This window comes from Sminthopsis crassicaudata, chromosome 6 (genome assembly GCF_048593235.1).
Source record: "Sminthopsis crassicaudata isolate SCR6 chromosome 6, ASM4859323v1, whole genome shotgun sequence".
Taxonomy (NCBI): Eukaryota; Metazoa; Chordata; class Mammalia; order Dasyuromorphia; family Dasyuridae; genus Sminthopsis; species Sminthopsis crassicaudata.
Window position 1 is genome coordinate 216,575,124 of NC_133622.1, and position 19,737 is coordinate 216,594,860.

Genomic DNA, 19,737 nt, shown 5'->3' on the forward strand with positions numbered 1-19,737 from the left:
TTGAAGAAGTCTAATCATCATCACCATCATTTTTTATTGTTATTGTTGTTCTCATTATCATAACTGTCTAGTTCTCATCTTCTTGGATAGATTTCATATAGAAACAAGGCCGTATTCTGACAGCTTTCTTTTTAGTATTCTGTTGCACAAAGAAATAAAATAAGTGCTTTTGAAAGTTGAAAAAAATTATAGAAGAAGATAGGATTAAGAATCCTTGGTATATCTTCAAATTGAATATCAGGTATATATGCACCGCTGTCCCCCCCCCCCATAATTCCAAATCTCCTCCATTATATCTCTAATTTTAGAAAGGTTGCTTTTTCCCCATGTCAAATCAAAATGTATTTATTAAAGCAACTACTGTGTATCAAACATTAACTGTGTGTCTTGGAAATTATGAGTTCTTGGGATGGCAACATCTATTAAAAAGTTTTATTTTTATTTTTGACCAGTTTTCTATGTGACTCTGGGCAATAGTTCAGTCTTTGCTCATGTTCTAATCCCCGTATAATTCATTGATTAAGTATTCTAAGATACTTTGAAATCTATATTTTTAGTATAGGGATTCACTGTCTTCTAGAAAATGAGTCTCTGATGTTTATAATTCCAATGCCAGTTTTGGCTTGGTAGGTATCCAGTAGATGCCAAATTTTTGCAGCTTCCAATGATGTGTTACAAAATTTTTATGAATCAATAAGCATTTATTAACTATCTACTATGTGCCAGGCACTATACTGAGCATTGGAATACAAAAAGAGGCAAAGGCTAGTAGTCCCTGCCCTCAAAAAAATTGTAATCTATCAGGGAAACAACATGCAAACAAATCTGTTTTTAAAAAGGCTATATTTATCCCATATATGATTAATAAGGATAATTAACAAAGGGAAGGCACTAAAATTAAGAGGGATTGGGGAAGGCTTCCTGTAAAAGGCGGGATTTTACTTGAGATTTAAAGGAGACTAGGGAAATCCTTTAGGTGGAGTTGAAGAGAAAAAATATTCTAAGCATTATTGTTGTTTGTCCTTTGTTCTGGAAAAGGACCAGGACATCAGGGAGATAATACCGTGACAGGTAAGTGACTTGGATTAAAGTCAGAGAAGGCTGTGCAAAATCTCCAGCCTCACTTTCCCCTCCAGAGCCAGGCTGAATACAAATCAGGAGGACTGGAGATGGTCCTGGACGCAGAGGGAGACCTCGATCTTTTTAACCTAAGCTCTTTACCAGGGCTCAGTTTGGTAGAGCTCTGTTTCCAGGCCTGGAGACAGCAGTAGAAAATGGTGGGGATGGGATATGGAGGGTCTTATTGGAGTAAGCAGGAGATCAGTGTCACTAGATCAAAGAATAGGTGATGGGGAATAATGTACAAGAAGACTAAAAAGATAGGAGGAGGCTGAATTATAAAGGGCCTGGAAGGGCAAGTTGAGCAATACTTCCCAGAAATTCTACACTGATCACTAAATCTGGGGTCTTTATGGTAACCATTTCCACTTCTGACATTAATAGTCAACAACATTGCTCTCAATTACTATCAAAAACCTCTCAATAAACATGCAAAAATGTTCCCAGCTCAGTCATTTGTTCATTATTAGTATTATTGTCACCAGAGCTAACTGTAGCTATACTCCCCAAACAGCTGCTTCTCAAAGCCTGAAAAGTCCTTCCACAAGGAACAAAGGCTCCTATTTCAGTTAGAGAGGAGGTTTACAAGACAAACAACCCCAGAAAAGGTGAAGCGGTACTCTATAACTCACTTGAATATGTTAATGGATAGATGATCTCATTGATCAAATGAGATAATGTAAGTAGGCAAAGTACTTTGCAACTCATAAAATGCTATATAAATGTCAGTTATCATCATCACCATTATTATTATTATTGATGTGGGCACTCCCTCCACCAGGGCAGGTCACAACCCATTCCTGTCTCCTCATCCCATGTGATTCTTGTCCATATATCCTCCATATTGGATCAACCCAATGCATTAGAGGCTTTCTTCCAGGCCTCCTACACAGAGCATTCTGGCTATCCGTTGGTTTTCAGCCAACCTTTTTCCCCCTCATCAAACAGATATCATTTATGTACTTTGTACATTCAGATAAAAATTAGTAGTATGATACAACTATTTATGCCCACCACATTATGCCTCTAATTTCTCTTTGGGTCACTCATAATTTGTTGTGTTGATGTACACATATATTGTATTTAACTTATACTTTAAGATATTTAACATGTATTGGTCAACTTGCCATCTGGGGGAAGGGATGGGGGGGAAGGAGGGAAAAAGTTGGAACAAAAGGATTTGCAATGGTCAATCCTGAAAAATTACCCATGCATATATCTTGTAAACAAAAAGCTATAACAAAAATAATAATAATAATTTGTTGTGTTGAGACCATATTATTGTATCCTCCATAGTTACATATCAATACTTGAAGAAGATTGGTTTTAATCATATGGATTTTGTGTGATGAACACCTTAGCATTAGAAAAACATTGTTTAATTTCCCAAATGCAATCCAGTATCCTCTTTTTCCTATTTAGTTCTGAACCCAATTTCTTTTTTAAATTTATTTTATTTTTTTTAAGCTTTTTATTTTCAAAACATATGCACGGGTAATTTTTCAACATTGACCCTTTCATAGCCTTGTGTTTCAGGTTTTCCCCTCCTTCCCCTCTCCCCCTCCCTTTGATGGCAAGTAATTCAATATATGTTACGCATGTTAAGATATATGTTAAATCCAATATTTGTAAGCAAATTTATACAATTCTCTTACTGCGCAAGAAAAATCAGATCAAAAAGGAAAGTAAATGAATAAGAAAGCAAAATGCAAGCAAACAACAATAACAACAACAAAAAAAAGAGTGAGAATGTTATGTTGTGATCCACATTCAGTACCACAGTCCTCTCTGTGCTGAACCCAATTCCTTACTCTTTTTAAGGGTCTATCTCAAATATAATTGCTAACTAACTGGATTGCCCATTCAACTACTTGTCAAAATCTGAATAGGCATTCTTCAAACCCTTAGTTTTTCTTGGATGCATCTTTATCTTGTATGCATAGATAGCTGATCTATTTGAAGTGGCCATGAATTTAATTGACGAATACTATGGTATTTTTATGGCACTGTCAAACTGAGGTATAAATGATTAATAACGGAGCCTTTCCAGAGAGCTAAGGAGGACCTAAAATGCAACGTCAACAAGCATTTATTAAGCACTTACTGCATGCCAGGTAAGTACCCAAAGAGGGTTGAAACAGAGGGACGGTATGGAAGAAGTAAGAAAAGGGAACGGATATGTAGTAGGAGACCAAAGAGAAATAATGCTTATATTACATTTCTTCTGAAGAGAGACTAGTTATGTCAGCAACACATGGCGAACTATGACCCTCATGCTTGAAAGACATTGGGAAGCTCCCTTAGTGTCCTTTTTAGTTATTCTCTGCTTCTCCCTCTCCTGATCCTTTCACAAAGGTCAATGATCTTGGTTGATAAGTGTGGATAACCAAGATCCTCAAAGGGCCCCTTCAGTGTTAAGAGCCAATTCCTGAATGAAGAAATGTGGCTCTTCTGGAAATCCAAGTAGGACTATAGCAGGACCTCACCAATTCTTCTTCAGATGATTTTCCTTGGCTGATGTTTGCCAGTGAAGCCTGCCTTCCCTTGAAGCATAGAAATACAGAAACATAGCCTCAAAGAATGGGAGGATCTTAGTCACCCAGCCAATGTCAATTAGTAATAATCTCATTAGCATAGAGTTGACAACTGAATAGATTGGACCTTGATGAGATCACCAAGTGAGACAGTGTAGAGTTAGAAGAGGGCTGATGACAGATCAGGAAACTGAGGCAGAGAAAAAAGGAATTGACTTGTTCATACAATTCATGATATAAAACTAGAAGGTAACTAAAAAGGTCATCCAGTCCAATTCTCTCACTTTAAAAACAAGAAACCAAAATTCAGAGGTTAGATGATTGCTCAAGGTCACAAACATAGTAAATGTCAAAAGTAAATCCATCTTTCATCGAGTCAGAACACAAATGCAAGTTCAGCCTTTATCTTTTCCAGCTCCATCATTCTTAATAAATCAAATACATCTAGCATCAAGGAACTCACTACCTCATATGGCAAACTCTTCCATTTTAGGATAACTCCAATTGTTGGAAAGTTCTTCCTTATATCAGTTTCCTGCATCTTCTACTCAATATGCCATGTTTTGCCCTCTGAAGACAACTAGAATACACGGCAGCATTTTCATTACTTGAATACAGCTCTCATGCTCTGGTACTTCTCATTTCCAAGCTATATATGCTCCATTCCTTCCCCTGATCTTCCTCTTAAAGAATCTCCATTATTCTCATTGTCATGGCTGCCTTTTGGACAAGCTCCAGCTAACGGCATTGTCCTTTTTCAGTGTCCAAAGTAAAAATTTGGGAATTAGTTATTCTTTTTTTATTTTTATTTTTATTATTTTTATTTTTATTTTTTGCTGAGGCAATTGGAGTTAAGTGATTTGCCCACTTGAGTAAGTGTTAAGTAAGTGTCTGTGGTCGGATTTGAACTCAGGTCCTCCTGTTTTCAAGGCTGGTATTCTATTTACTGCACCACTTAGCTGCTCCAAAATCAGTTATTCTTGTCCTAAAGGGAAGCCTTTATTAAGTATTTGCTATGTGACAGGCAAGTTAAGTACTAAAGATACATAGAAACTCCCCCCCCAAAAAAAAAAAATCCACCTTTGAGAAGCTTATATCTAATGCAGGAGACAACATGCAAATAACTAGTCACAAAATATAGACTGGAAGGAAATCTGAGGAAAAGAAAGCGTTCATAGATAAAAGACCAGAGAAGGCCTTCTGAAGAAGATGAGATATGACCAAAGTCTTGAGACAGAGGTGAAGGGTCAGAGCATTCCAGGCCTAAGAGACAATCTATGAAAGGGTCCAGAAACCGTATATATTTGTCCTGTTGGATGGAGGAATTACAAGTATTCTAGCCTTTCTGAATTGTAGAACGCACTGAAGACTGAAAAAATTCATATTTGGAACTCCAGTACTTAGACCAGTGCTTAGCACATTGTCAGCATTTAATCAATACTTTTTCAAGGTAGAAAGATAGTGGAACAAGAAGAATCAGACTTCTTGAAGTGGATTACCCCCACTCACCTCTTTCATTTGCCCATTTTCTCCCTTTTTCCGCCTTTCTTAGCAAAAATATTTGTGACATTTTCATATTTTTTTTTCCTGACAGGTGGTGAGTTCTGAGTCAAATTATGGAGTGGGGGGGGGGGAGGGAGAGAAGACAGAAAGAGCCCGACACTCCATTCTGATTCATCCCCATTTACCTTCTCTAAACTGTTCTCTCTGATGAGCACATTCTCAATGAAATTGTTTTTTAAAAAAAATCCCTGAGAAGCCAGGCCAAGGAGAGGCAGGCTAGGGCAGGTCTGGAAATCATAGGCCAAAATAATTTTTGTACGTTGGAAAGTGTTGCATAAATAGGGGTTATTATCATTACTGCTGTTTTATTTATTGCCTTTTTGTACAGAGAACTAGAATCCGGGCACCCCAGACATTACTCAGCAGAGAATAAAAGTCACCCAGGAGAAACAGTCAGCAGTCATTCAATAAACATCTATTAAACACCTACCATTTTGCTAAGTGCTGAGGTAAATGCAAAGATAATGCTTCTGTGAATCCAAGAGCTGATCAATATGGGATTAGAGATCCAGGCCGGAAAGGGTCCTCGGAAACCAACTACTCCAATCCCTTGTTATAGAGAAATAAAACAGAGGCTTGAACAAGGTCACTCAGATGATGTCAAAGATGGCATGTGAATCCAAAACCTCCGACTCCAGAGCCAATACTGGACAGATCATAGAATTTCTGAGTTGAAAGAGATCTCCAGTGGCCACCATGTTCAATCCATCTCTGACCTCTATGAAATAGTCATTAAAAGGTCACAAAACTTTAGCTCAAAGACTTCCAATAAAGGGGAAGGAACTCCTTCCCAAACTAGTCATTTTTTAATAACTCTAGTTAGGAAGCATTTTCTAACATCAAAACCTATACTTTGCCTCTTTGTCATCCACTCAAGTTATGCCCTCAGGAGCCAAATCTAATCCTTCTTTTTAAAACAACACTACTTCAAATATTGTCATCTGCAAATCCCCTAGACTGCAGACTCTTCACTTTCCAATCTATCCTTTATATGCTTCCAAAGAGAGATTCCTGAAGCAAAAGGCCAACTGTAATGTCCCTGTTCAAAAGCGGCCAGAACTTTAGCATCTACAATAAAATACATCTCTGTTTGGCTTCCAAAGCTTTTGACATTCTGGTTTCAGACCACCTTTCTTGTCTGAATGTACATTAGTTTCCCTCATGTTGTTTGTGGTACAATTGAAATGACCCATAAACTGTTCCCCATATGTCATGATCACATCTCCCTTCTCACCTTTGGAAATACCCAATTTCCTTCAAAGATCAGCTCAAGTACTACTTCCTTCCAAAAGTATTTCCCAATTCTTCTCATTTTTAGTGCTACCCTCAATCAATGTGTCTATATAATTGTTCAGTTGTTTACAATTGTGTCCCACTCTTAATGACCCCATTGGGGGGCTTTCTTGGCAAAGATATTGGAAGGGTTGGTTATTTCCCCCTCCAACTCATAACAGATGAGGAAACTGAGGCAACAGGATGAATTGGATTGCCCATGATCACACAGTTTGTATCTGTAGCTAAATTTCAACTCATGAAGATGAATCTTCCTGATTCCAAGCCAGTGCTTTATCTACTTTACTACTAGCTACTGTGTGTATGTATCAATAAATCAACTAATAAACATTTATTAACAGCCAATTGTTTGTCAGACACCATGCTAAAATATATATTCTAAAACAAGAATTATATTGAAATGTTTTTAAAATAAATCAACTAATAAACATTTATTAACAACCAATTGTTTGTCAGACACCATGCTAAAATATATATTCTAAAACAAGAATCGTATTGAAATGTTTTTAAAATAAATCAACTAATAAACATTTATTAACAACCAATTGTTTGTCAGACACCATGCTAAAATATATATTCTAAAACAAGAATTGTATTGAAATGTTTTTAAAATAAATCAACTAATAAACATTTATTAACAACCTCTTATTTTTCAGACACTGTGTTAAAATATATATTCTAAAACAAGGATTGTATTGTTCTAGTCTTTGTGTCTAATGCCTAGTAAATGTTTTTAAAATGTTTACTGATCGGTTGAAGAAAACTATCTTGTCCAGGGTGAATTATCTTCTTTAAAACAGATAATCCTAATTCCCTTAACTTCCTTTTCCTCATCCTTCCCCTTCTTCTCCAATCCTAATCTGTTAGTACTGAGGAAGTAGCATAGTGGAAAGAGCAATGGAACTGGCGTAAGACAGACCTGAATTCAAATCTTGTCTCAAACACTTAATAGATTTTGTGACCCTAATAAACAAGTTACGGGGCAGCTAGGTGGCGTAGTGGGTAGAGCACCAGTCCTGAATTCAGGAGGACCTGAGTTCAAATCTGGTCTCAGACACTTAACACTTCCTAGCTGTGTGACCCTGGGCAAGTCACTTAACCCAGCCTCAGGGGGAAAAAAAAAAAAAAAAAAAAAGTTACTTACCTTCTGTCTGCCTCAATTTCTTCACCTCCAAAATGAGGGGTGGGGTGGGGGGAAATAACATATGGGCTGCCTTTTTAATAATCAAAGAAAAAGAGGGGGCAGGAGGAAAAACATCACACAATTTTAAATTTAATCTGCAATATAAAATTTTTCTTCATCATTTTCTTAAGTCTAGACAATCCACAAACAATAAATCAAACCTGATTTGTAGCTTTTGCTGATTTCCAAAGGAATGGAAATCCCTTAGAAATTTAACACTCTAAAACACTGAAAATTTAACACTTGACTCTCTTGTCAGCAAGGGCTGACTCCAGCACTGCTCTGCATAGCATCTACTGCCCAGTGTTGCTGTGAAAAGAAAATGGTGTAATATTAGAAAGCTCTTTCCAAACTCCAGAGTGCTATATAAATGCTAGCTATTATTACTTTCTCAGGTCAGTGTAAAGTCTCTAAACTACCATTCCTCCTTGCTCAGTGTTGACCCCATAGTTAATCAATTCAATTTAATGCCCTCCCCTATTCTAAAATCCCTCTTTTTATGCTCAGTCCTAGACAAAGCCCGGACTTGGATAACTCCTCTCATATGCTTCCTGACTTCTATTTGCTTGTACGGTTAGTTGGACAGAGATGGCGGAAATAGGATAACCCTGCTATGACTTGGTCAATTTTGTACTATCCAACTTGAACCAGGCCCTCACCGACACAAAGCAATCCATTTTATTCTTCCCTAATTGGTTCCCTATCTGTCTTCCCAAAGGAGCAATTCCAAGTCTTGTTCTTCTTTTCTCAAGCCTTTCACCTTGCCCCTACCTAGGGGTATACCAGTAAATGGTTAGCAATCAATTTTCCAGAAAAAAAAATAAAATAAAACAAGACATACTATTAACTTTACCTGTGTTAATTAACATATTCTTGATTGTTTTTTTCAAATCTAGACAATCAACAAACCAATAAGTTAAGCCCTGATTTGTATTTTACTGATTCCTGGAGTGTAAATACCCACAATGATCATTTAGCATTCATCTCTCTGTAGCCAATTAAAGGTGGTTCTAGAGCTTTCCACTCCTCTCCAGCTTCCTCCCCTCACACACTTCTCTCCTGAGGACTTCATCTCTTATTCCATGGAGAAAACTCATACTAATCACTGTACTCTCTCTCTCTTCTTCCCTTCTCTTCATCTCATTTTAGAAAGGAAGAAACTGAGGCTCAAGAAGCTTTAATTAACTGCTTGTGCTCTCACCGATAGTATATTTGAAAACAAATCTATCCTTTTGTCTTGAAGACCACACAAAACAACTGGAATTTTAACTAATTTGAAGAATTTCTTTTCTTTTCTTTTCTTTTCTTTTTTAATTTCAAACATGTTTGTGTTTTAAGTTAGAACAAAGTACAATGGCTACACTGAACTTTATTTTCCAAAGAGGAAACCTACCCACGTAAACACAATACAAATTAGAGCATGAAAAGTACCTCAAGAGGAGTGTAAAGTGCAAAGAGATCAGATCCACCCCGCCAACACCACCTGCTCACAAACTATGTGACTCTGGGCAGCTGACCAGTAATTTAATTACTGCATTCCTATGGAGTATCCAGAATTGGATCCCGTGTCTCACGCTTACTAGCTGTGTGACCCTGAGCCCTGAAGCTCTCTGATTGTCAGTTCCTCATATAGCAATTGTGGGAAATATTGTTTGCTTTACGTACTTTGCAAAGTTTCTAGGAGGAAAGAACTTTGTAAACCTTTTTGTTATTCAGTCATTTGAACCATGTCCAGGTGTTTGGTGTTTTCTTAGCAAAGATACTGAAGTGGCTCGCCATTTCCTTCTCCAGCTCATTTTACAGCAGAGGAAACTGAGGAAAAAGGGGTTAGGTGACCTGCCCAAGGTCACACTGCCAGTAAGTGTCTGAGGTCACACTAGAACTCAGGAAGAGGAGTCTCCCTGACTCCATCCCTCTATCCACAGCACCACCTAGATAACCATAGCTTACTTAAAGCATTTATCAAAAAAGGAAATCTAGTAATGATAGCAAACTACAGTACTAAAACTATAACCCAGAGTATATCTAGAATTTACCAATTTCAATCAATCAATATTTATAAATTTTAATAGTAATTTCATTTTTCAATAGTTTCAATAGTTTAAAATAGTTTTCAACATTTACCTTTCCAAAACTTTGTTTCAAATTTTTCTCCCCCCTTCCCAAAACAGCAAGCAATCCAATGTGTTAAATATGTATAATTCTTCTAAATATATTTCCATATTTGTCATGCTGCACATACAAAAAAAATCAGGTCAAAAGGGAAAAAACTATGAGGAAGGAGGAAAACCACAAGCAAATGATAACAACAGCTAAAAGAGGAAGCTACTAATCTTTGATCCAGATTCAATCTCCATCTTCTCTCTCTGAATTCAGATGGCACTTTCCATCATCAATCTATTGAAATTGCCTTGAATTACCTCATTGTGATTAATAAACAGTTTTAATTGGCACAGGTGCTAATTACTGAGAATAAAAAAATAAGCTGGAGATAATACCTGCCTTCAAGGAGCTTACAATCTAATTGGGAAGGCAACTGGAAAAAATACTATTCACTGGATAATAACAGAGGAAAAGCACTAGGATAAAAAGGCCTTGAAACAGTCATCCTGGAAAAGATGAGATTTTGGTTGCGACTTAAAGGAAGCCAGAGAAGTCAGTAGGAAGAGCAGAGAGGGAAGGGCATTCCCTGCACCTGAGAGATGGAGTGTCTCCTTCATGAAAATAGCCAATAGGTCAATGCCCCTGGTTTGATTTCATCATGAAAGGGTCCCTCAAATCAATGTTAGACAAACAGATTTGGGACCAGGGATGGGAGGGCAGAGAGAAAGTTATGGAAAAGACCTCAGCATGCAAAGAGAGAGAGCAAAGATACAAAGATATTGACCCCTATTTGCAGAAGTCTCTGCTGGGGTGACTGCCCCTCAGAGAAGGAGCCAGGTAAAGTCAAGCCAAGAAGGATCTCATCAAAGCTACTTATGAGAGAAAGCTTCCTATTTTAACTAAGTAAATGCTAAGCCCAATTGTTTCCAACTTTTGAAGGATGGTACTGTCCATGCTTTGTGAATGTTAGTGCCCAGAGGCAAAGCCCTGATCTTTCTACCCTAGTTTTGGCTCTGATTGTTCTGAAAATGAATCATTGTCAAATCACACTCATGGTGTTCGTGGCCAGGCCTCAAGAGACCTGTAAGACAGTCCCTAATGTCCTGTGATTGTGCTGCCCTTTAACCAAACTGCTGGTCAACTGAAACCCAAGAGTTAGAGAATTTGTAGTAAAATAAACTTCACTCAGCCTTAAAATATGTTATTGTAGAACACTAGAACATTGAGTCAGAGGTTGTTTGTTGCTCAATTATTTCATTCACATTCCACTTTCCATAACCCCATTTGGGGTTTTCTTGGAAGAGATACTGAACTGCTTTGCCATTTCCTTCCTCATTTTACAAATGAGGAAACTGAGGCAAACAGAATAAAGTGGCTTGCCCAGGGCCACACAGCTATTATCTAAAGTCACGTTTGAACTCACATCTTCCTGACTCCAAACCCCAGTACTCTATCTACTATGGCACCTGGCTGCTAGAGAATGAGTTCAAATTCCATCACTGATAGATGCTACCTAGGTGATTCCAAAGAAATCACTTAATTTGCTTAGGCTTTGGTTCCCATCTCTGTAAAATGAAAGGCTTGGTGGCCCCTGAGGAACCTGCCATCTTTAAAGTTAGCCTACTATAAAGCTAATGAAAGTGGTAGGCAGGATAAGCAGCTAGAGAAGGGGGCCCCAGGGCTCCTCAAGAGCCTGTTAATAATTTACATGTACATGTTCAAGCAGCCAGAGCCGGGACCTACTGGCCAGCCTTGACCTTTTCTCCGTCAACATCCCCAGTCGAATGCTTTCCCTGAGTCCTTTGCAGCTGGTTGAGAAATCAGCATGATGGTAAACACATGTTGTTATTATCATGACCTGACAAACCTAATTATCTGCTTCTAACTTAGATATTGATGGCACTGAAAAAACCTTGAAATTAAACTCTCGATGTGGAGTGATTTTTTCCCCTTCCTTTTTAAAAATATCTTGCTTTGCTTTTGGTTTAGTTTTCTCATCTAAGAATGGATTTTAATGCTGGAGGGTGGGGAGGAGAAAAGCCTTTTTCTTTCCCTTCTTCCAACCCAGAGAAGTCAGCTTCTGGGTATTCCTATGATGGGGCCCAGAAGCTACAATTCAAATATTATATTTACAGGCAAAGCAGGGTGGCTATAAAACTGGTGGCCTCCCTGCTTTTGGAGCCTCATAAAAAAGTTTCCATACCCCTCCTCCGTGGGACAAATGAGGGTGCTGTTCTCCCCCTCTCTCCACTGCCGCCTGGGTGGTTCCATTCTACCCCCATAAAGTTTCCAACTGGATAAGCTGGTGTTTTTCATGTTTTATCCTGAACCCTGAGGTTGATGGGTTTGTTGGCCGGACCAAGATGGGGCTTTCTCTTTCAGCTCCTCTTCAAGATCTTTCCAGTTTTCTCTCAGCTGTTTTACTTTGACTTTGACTTTGAGCATTTTTTTGTTTTTATTTAACCGTAAATTTGTTTTTCAGCACAGTAAAATAAAAGCTCCATGAGGGCAAGGGTGATTTCATTTTTGCCTTGCCATCTCCAGTGCCTCACATTTGGGAACAGACCTGACCTATGATTTCTTTGGCACAGCATCTATTTTGTAAGAGTTGCCTGGATCATTGATAGATTTAAGTGATTTGCCCAGGATCACAGCCAGTTTGCAATTGGGGCTGGCCTTGAACCCATTTATGCCTAATTCATAGACCAGTTCTCTACCTCTAACTAAAGCTGTAACATACTGGCTGCCTAATTAATGTTTGTGGGATTGAATTGAAATGGTTACCTCAAATACAGTCTGGTTTCAAAAATCCATTGAGCTGGTGGGATTAAGGAAAGGCCTTGGGCTGTTCCTGAGCCACTGGACCATCAAAGACTGTCAATTAATTTTACAGAATCACAGAGTTTCAGACTTAGAAGGATTCTCAGAGGAACTTTGGCCTGACCCATACCCGAAAAGAATTCCCTCAATAGCATACCCAGCAAGTGGTCTGGTAACTTTTGCTTGATTAGACTGGAATTCAACTCACTAAGCAATTTTTACTACATATTTTGACATGTCCCTAGGCAAGTAAGTCCCTTAATACTTTTCAGCCTCAGTTTATTTATCTAGAAAGTGATGATCATAAAAGCATCAACCTCAATGAATTGTTATGAGAAGCAAGTTGGATATGTATAATTTTTGCAAACCATAAGGCACTAAATAAATTTCAGCTGGTTTTTTTAATGTCATCAATTATTATGCTTTGGGAGAAAGAAGGGACAAGGAGTGAGTTTATGATTTCATTGGTATGGGGATATTTTACATCAAGTCAACAAGCATTAATTTAGCATTTAATATGTGCCAAAGTAGATCAGTACCTTACATCAAGTAAGGTACTTTCAGATTTTGACACATGTGAGGTTTGTATATGAAAAATAGTAAGAAAGAAGCCCTCAGAAACAATGCACTTCATACCCTTTGATCCAGCAGTGTTTCTACTGGGCTTGTATCCCAAAGAGGTCACAAATAAGGGACCCACATGTGCAAAAGAGTTTGTGCAGCCCTTTTAGTAGGAAGTGGAAACTGAGTGGATGTCCATAAGTTGGAGAATGACTGAATAAATTATAGTATATGTACGTAATGAAATATTGTTATATTATAAGAAACAGTATGATTTTAGAAAGGCATGGACAGACTTAAATGAACTGATGCTCAATGAAATGAGCAGAACCAAGCGATCATTACACACAGCAATAAGATTATGGGATGATCAATTCTGATAGATGTGGCTCTCTTCAACAATGAGATCATTTGGGTCAGTTTCAATGATCTTGTGATGAAGAAAGCCATCTGCACCCAGAGAGAGGATGTGGGAACAGAATTTCGATCACAACATAGCATTTTCACTCTTTTTGTTGTTGTTCGCTTATGTTTTGTTTTATTTCTCATTTTTTTTTCTTTTTGATCTGATTTTTCTTGTGCAACATGATATTTGTGGAAATATGTAGAGAAGAATTGCACATGTTTAACATATAACAGATTACTTGCCATCTAGGGGAGGAGATGAGGGGAAGGAGGGAAAATTTTAAATCATGAGGTTTTTAAGAGTGAACGTTGAAAATTATCTATGTATATATTTTGAAAATAAAAAGTTTAATTAAAAAAAAAAAAGAAACCACACACTTACCCAAGGTTAGTGTCTGGATTTCTAGTTATACCAGCAGGAGAAATGAAATTGATGAGAAGGTAATCATGAACCCTCAACCAGTCTTGTGATTATTGTATAAATTCACACTGCCTGATTATGAGCTAATTGGTTGAAGATTTGATTAATCACCATAAGTTATAGTCAGGTTTTTCACTGACAGGACATATAGCCCTGAACTATGAAAAATTAGTCAAAGAAATTATCTCAAAGCATGGTGGAAGAGAATTTGCATTGCTATGTGCTTCCTAGAAAAGGATTCCCAGTCTATCCAGGGAAGTAGATTTAAGAAGGCTCTATCAATCCTAACTTAAACATCTCTGCTCTTTGTGAAGGAACATACTTTAGCTGAGGGTATCTGCTAAGTGGGAAGCACTGGATATGGCAAATGTCAATGAGCAAACCTAGAGTGAAAGAATACTCCATGCTTATAGCAAAGCAACAGCAGAGCAGGGAAACTGAGGGAGACCAGCAGAATAACCTGTCCATCTGTGAGGCTATCCCCTGTGAAGAATTAGGGCCTAGCAACATAGCTATCCATTCAACAAAAACGCTATGCCCATCAGCAAACATTTAAGAGTACAATCCTTTGATCAATTGGGAAAGACTTGGCTCTTTTTAAAAACGAGATGATTTAAGGCAATTCCAATAGACTTGGGATATAAAGTACTATTTGTATCCAAAGAGAGAACTAGGGAGACTGAATGTGGATCAAAAATAGTATTTTCACCTTTTTTGTTATTATTATTATTATTATCATCATTTTTTTGGTTTCCCCCTTTTTCATGTTTTTTCCATTTTGATATGATTTTTCTGGTACAGCGTAACGAATATGGAAATATGTTTAGAAGAATTGAACATGTTTAGCTTATAGCAGATTGCTTGCTGCCTTGGAAAGGGGTATATAGAGGACTGCAGATATTGGGGAACTCTGATAAAAGTATGCTTGAAGGAAAGATACTTACAGCAGGGTGTTAACTCAGTGTGTTTGTGAGATGATAGTTCTCTAGTTCACACATACTTGGTATTTATTATGGTGATGTAATGGTTCTACAGTTGGCACATGCTCAGTATGCTGTAGTGATGTAATTGTATTAAGGTATATAAGGGCTGAAAAGATTTGAAATAAGCAGACTTCAGAGAGACTCTAGTGAGAGTGTGCTCAGGCTCAGGCGCCCGACTCCAGAGAGATCCTAGAGAAAGCTAGCCTAGATATTACAGGAGGAGAGGAGGAAAAGGAAAAAATTGGGAACAAAAGATTTAACAAAGATGAATGTTGAAAACTATCTTTGCATGTATTTGGAAAAATAAAATACTCTTTAATAGAAGAAAACCTGAAATGTTAAAATAGAATAAAATCCTTAAGAAAGAAAAAAGAATATCAAGATCCATCAATCCACTTATAGGTTTTCCTGGCTACATGTGTTCCATATACTTTAACTTTGTGTCTGCTCTTCCCCATAGACACAGTGTACATTTGTAGGAGAGTGTATTTGATATCTATGGGTAGAATGTTGCAAACTTACTGTTCTTGATTTTGCATTTTGAATTAATCCATTTGTTAAGTATTTTTTGAATCATACACTAATTTTTCATGAAAAGCACACTGGTAGGGACTCAAGAACTACAATATTTATAGAAATAAACTTTTCATAGAATTGCCTCTGGACCTGGTAACTAGTTAAAGCAGTTAACCTGCTCTGGATGCAGGAAGAAAGAGAGACAGAGAGACAGAGACAGAGACAGACAGAGAGAGAGCGAAAAAGAGAGAAAGAGAGACAAATAGACAGAGAGAGAGAGAGAAAGAAAGAGAGAGAGACAGAGAGACAGAGACAGAGAGCGAAAGAGAGAGAAAGAGAAACAAATAGAGAGAGAAAAAGAGAGAAAGAAAGAAAGAGACAGAGACAGAGACAGAGAGCGAAAGAGAGAGAAAGAGAGACAAATAGAGAGAGAGACAGAGACAGACAGACAGAGAGCGAAAGAGAGAGAGAGACAAATAGACAGAGAGAGAAAGAGAAAGAAAGAAAGAGACAGAGACAGACAGAGAGAGAGCGAAAAAGAGAGAAAGAGAGACAAATAGACAGAGAGAGAGAGAGAAAGAGAGAGAGAGAGAAAGAGAGAGAGAGACAGAGAGAGAGAAAGAAAGAAAGAGAGAGAGAGAGAGAGAGAGAGAGAAAGAAAGAGACAGAGACAGAGAGCGAAAGAGAGAGAAAGAGAGACAAATAGACAGAGAGAGAGACAGAGACAGACAGAGAGCGAAAGAGAGAGAAAGAGAGACAAATAGAGAGAGAAAGAGAAAGAAAGAGAGAGACAGAGACAGAGAGCGAAAGAGAAAGAGAGACAAATAGAGAGAGAGAGAGACGGAGAGAAAGAAAGAGAGAGAAAGAGAGACAAATAGAGAGAGAAAGAGAAAGAAAGAAAGAGAGAGACAGAGAGTGAAAGAGAAAGAGAGACAAATAGACAGAGAGAGAGAGAGACGGAGAGAAAGAAAGAGAGAGAAAGAGAGACAAATAGACAGAGAGAGACAGAGACAGACAGAGAGAGAGCGAAAGAGAGACAGACAGAGAGAGATAGAGACAGAGACAGACAGAGAGACAGAGAGAGCAAAAGAGAGAGAGAGAGAAAGAGAGAGAGAGAAAGAGAGAGAGAGAATGTGTGTGTGTGTGAGAGAGAGAGAGAGAGACAGAGAGAGAGAGAGACAGAGAGAGAGAGAGAGAGAGAGTTCCAGATCTGTGATTTCAGTGTTCCCATGAGGAAACTCCTTGAAGCAATACAGTTGATCTGCAATTTATAGTCTTAGAGAGTTGGCTGGGACCTGAAAGGTACTAATCTCATGCTTGGCACTAATTCCATAACTATAGTACAAGATGGTGGTCGAGAAGGTACAACCAGGAGAGAGTCCTCTGTAAGGTAAGCATTCAGCCACCAATTTCTGAGTTCCTAGAAACAAAAACCCACTCATAACTTCAGTACCCCCCCAGCTTGGGGGATACTGAAGGGGTTCCCTTGGGAACCTTGGGGTAAAGTTGCCATCATCATGAACCTTCTGACTTTATAAATCACAGAAAAGAAATGGAGCAGAGAAAATAGGGTCCAGGAGACCAGAGAGTAGTGGTCTTTGGCAGTAGGTTACTCACCCCACAGGGAGAGTGTAGAATTAGGTGCTTCTATCTGAGCACAAAACAAAGAGATGAGCTCAAGGAATTCTGCTCACGCTGTAAGCCTGTCGATGAAATTCAAGCACTGGGGAAGCTTGCCAAAGCCCAGGTTCGGAGCTGACAGCTTCTGGAAGAAGGTCTCCTTTCAGAATGGCTGGAAAAGCAGACCATGTGGAGGACTTCACTCTTCAATCACTTTTTATACGATCAGCCCACAGGAATGTTCCAAGGAGAGGCTGATTTCTGTTTCATATGGCATATGGCTTACATTCCTCCTTCTCAAACAACATGAAAATATCATGAAATTCAGGGCTAAAAAGAACTTCAAAGGATCCTTGAGTGGGCCAGGTAGTAATAGAGATAGGGCAACAATCCTGAAGTCAGGAGCTCAAATCCAGCCTCAGATACTTGCCACTTACTAGCTGTGTAACCTTAGGCCAGTCATTTAACCCCATTTCTCCATGCCCCTCCAAAAAAAAAATTGTAAAACCCTTTAGTTGCCAGCTATACTTTTCAAGAGCAGTCAATAGCTAGATTATCTCTTTTACCCATCCTCCTCTTTGTAGATGAGACACAAGCCTTCCATGGCTTCCATCTAAAAGAATTTCTTATACCTAGGAGGAAAATGTTCAGTCTTTGGCTTTCTCTTCAATAGATAACCAGTCCCTTTAACTTTCCTTCAAAGGACCAATTTCTTAGTTCTTTAATTTTTTTCTAGACCCTTACAGGTTTTCCTCTAAATTTTAAAAATATAGAAACCGAGGCTAGACATAGCCTGAAATCCAACCAATATCAGTGAACACATGGGGAATAAGTGTAATAAGGAATAACTGATGTCAACAGAAAATATTTTCCTAGCTGTGTTTGGGGAGGTATTAAGGAGAGATTGGGGTTTTTTTCTTGCTCCATTGGAAATAGCCGCTCCTAGAAGCAATAGTGATGAGCATGGAAGCTTTGACCTGTTCCATTTTTCTGACTTGGACCAGTTCTCCCTGCTCCCAGGGGCTTTACCATCGTGGTGCTGTGTATGGACTTTATGCAGGCACCAGATCAGCTTTGGTCCCACTACAGATTGGAACTCTTAAACTCAAGCAATCTCCGAGATTAGGGCTCCTTCCTTAGCAAAAATAGCAAGTGTGCACCACAAATCCTTTCTTTAAATGAATTATTGAATGCATTCAATGAATATTTATTAGGCCTACTCTGGCTCCTAATGAATAACACATGTATTAATCCTATCTGGAATACTAATAGAAATCCCAAAGGCCATCTAGTCCAACTTCCCACATTTATAAATGTGGAAATGGAGATTCGGGGATGATAATGACTTTCCCAACATCATACAGGGAGAATGCAGCGAGATTTAATCAAGTCCTGATTCAAGAGCCAGAATTCTTTGCACCATAGGATCCTACTTTTTTCTCTCATTTGACCAAGTGCCATGAGGTACAAAGGTAATACAAGTAATTTAATACCCATTTTACAGATGAAGAAAGTAAGACTCAGAATAACCTTGCCCAAGATTACATACTTCACAGGTGGAAGAACATCAGTCTTTTGACTCAAAGCCTCCTGTTCTTTCCGTTGTCCCATGCTGCTGTCTTTTTGATGAAGCAATTAGAGTTAAGTGACTTGCCCAGAGTCATACAGCTAGTAAGTGTCTAAGGTTGTTTTTGAACTCTCATCCTCCTGAATCCAGGGCCAATTCTCTATCCACTGCACCACCTAACTGCCCTTTTAAACTAATTTTTAAAATGATAGCTTAACATTCTGTCAGATACCTATGCAAGAGAATGTGGCTGATGATTTTGCCCAGCCCAAATTCCCTTAAATCTAATCTACTTACAAGTCAAGATATCCCCCTCCTTATGTCATTGGTCCTTTTCAAGAATGAGGGATGAACAAATAATAATAATAATAAACCACAGATTATTTCTTAATCTAGTTAATTCTTCTGTGTGGTCAAGTTTCTTCTTGTAATCTCTATTTTATTTGGCATTGAATCCAAAAGGTACTATTTTGAATTCAATAAATGTCTTTTAAACACCTACCAGGCACAAGACTTTTTAGCCAGATTGTTTCTCTGGTATATCTTAGATAACCTTTGCATCATTCTATAATCTTGTTTTTTAAAAAATTGCCCCCAACACATTAAAGAGCAAAAGTTCACTGATAAGAGAAAGACGTGAGTGGGTCATGTATCATGAATGAGAAAGAACAGATGGATGGATGGATGGCCCAAGTGATGCAATAATACTTCAAGCTGCAAAGTACCTTTCTTAACTTGTAGTCCACGGACTTTTAAGCAGCCCCAAACAGATTTCAGGAAGTGTTTGAATTTTTATTGGAAAAAAATAAACTTGTATTTCCTTTGTAATATTCTAGGTTTAAAAAAACATTCTGAGAAATCTGAGAGTTTTACTAGACATTCAAAGGGGTCCATGATGTGCATTAGGGGTAGAGTGCTGGGTTCAAATCAAATAGACCCTTACTAGCTATGTCACCCTGGGCAAATGATTTACTCTGTTTTTTTCTCAGTTTCTTCATTTGTAAAATGAGGCAGAGAGGGAAATGGCAAATGAATGATTACCAAGAAAA